Here is a 1,870-nt window from a genome sequence, read left to right on the forward strand (position 1 = left end):
ATTATTATTATTATTATTATTATTATTATCTTTATTTGCACCCCACTAACATCTCCCAAAGGAGCCCCCGGTGGCGCAGTGGGTTAAAGCACTGAGCTGCTGAGCTTGTTGATCGAAAGGTTGCAGGTTCGATTCCGGGGAGCGGCGTGAGCTTCCGCTGTCAGCCCTAGCTTCTGCCTACCTAGCAGTTCGAAAACATGCAAATGTGAGTAGATCAATAGGTCTACTTCCGGCGGGAAGGTAATGGCGCTCCATGCAGTCATGCCGGCCACATGACCTTGGAGGTGTCTATGGACAACGCTGGCTCTTCGGCTTAGAAATGGAGATGAGCACCACACCCCAGAGTCAGACATGACTGGACTTAATGTCAGGGGACTACCTTTACCTACCTTAACATCTCCCAAAGGACTTGATGCGGCTTACAAAGACCAAGGCCCTCAATAAAACAACAGCATAACAAATATATTATCTAACTCACAAGCAAACCAAAAAGCATTAAAGCAGTAACAGTAAAACAACAAAACAATACACCGTGACACATTTAAAAACTAGGTAATGGGTACAGTTAAAAGTGCTGGACATGGCAGGTAAGATGGAAGGATTCTAGGGTAGGTGCAATGTGCGGCAATCTTAAATCTCTAATAAAGTGCATCTGGGACATGATGCTGGGAGTTTCCTATTCTGGAAAGGCACACCGGTACAGCCAAGTCTTCAAGCTCTTCCTAAAGACTGCCAACGTTGGGGCTTGTCTGATGTCCTTGGGGAGGGTGTTGCAGTCGGGGGGCCACCACAGAGAAGGCCCTGTCTCTCGTCCCCACTAAGCGCGCTTGTGATGCAGGTGGGATCGCGAGCAGGGCCTCTCCAGATGAATGGAGGGAACGTGTGGGTTCATATACGGAGATGCGGTCACGCAGGTAGGCAGGTCCCAAACCATTTAGGGCTTTGTAGGTGAGCACCTGTACCTTGAATTGGGACCGGAAAATGAATGGCAGCCAGTGGAGCTCCTTAAACAGGAGGGTTGACCTCTCTCTGTAAGGAGAACCAGTTAACAACCTGGCCGTCGCCCGTTGGACCAGCTGAAATTTCCGAGCCGTTTTCAATACAGTTCCTTATATTGTGGTGACCCCCAATCATAAAATTATTTGCATTGTTACTTCATAATTGTAACCTTACTCCAATTAAGAATCATAATGTAAATATCTGACATGCAGGATGTAATTTCATTCACTGGACCAAATTCAGCACAAATATCCAATATGCCCAAATTTGGATACTGATGGGGTGGGGAGGGATTGATTTTGTCATCTGGGGGTTGTAGTTGATGGGATGTATAGTTCACCTACAATCAAAGACCATTCTGAACTCCACCAATGATAGAATTGAAGCAAACTTGGCACACAGAGCTCCCATGACCAACAGAAAATACTGGAAGGGTTTGGTTGGCATTGACCTTGAGTTTTGGAGTTGTAGTTCACTTACATCCAGAGAGCACTGTGGACTCAAAAATGATGGATCTGGACCAAACATGGCACAAATACACAATATGCCCAAATGTGAACACTGGTGGAGTTTGGGGGAAATAGACCTTGATATTTGGGAGTTGTAGTTGCTGAGATGTATAGTTCACTTACAATCAAAGAGCATTCTGAACCCCACCAATGATAGAATTGGGCCAAACTTCCCACACAGAAGCCCCATGATCAACAGAAAATACAATGTTTTCTGATGGTCTCTGGCAACCCCTCTGACACCCCTCTGAGAAGCACTGCTTTATTCACTAGGTTCTTGTGGGTTTTTTCGGGCTATAAAGCCATGTTCTAGAGGCATTTCTCCTGACGTTTCGCCTGCATCTATGGCAAGCATCCTCAGA

This window comes from Anolis sagrei, chromosome 2 (genome assembly GCF_037176765.1).
Source record: "Anolis sagrei isolate rAnoSag1 chromosome 2, rAnoSag1.mat, whole genome shotgun sequence".
Classification (NCBI taxonomy): domain Eukaryota; kingdom Metazoa; phylum Chordata; class Lepidosauria; order Squamata; family Dactyloidae; genus Anolis; species Anolis sagrei.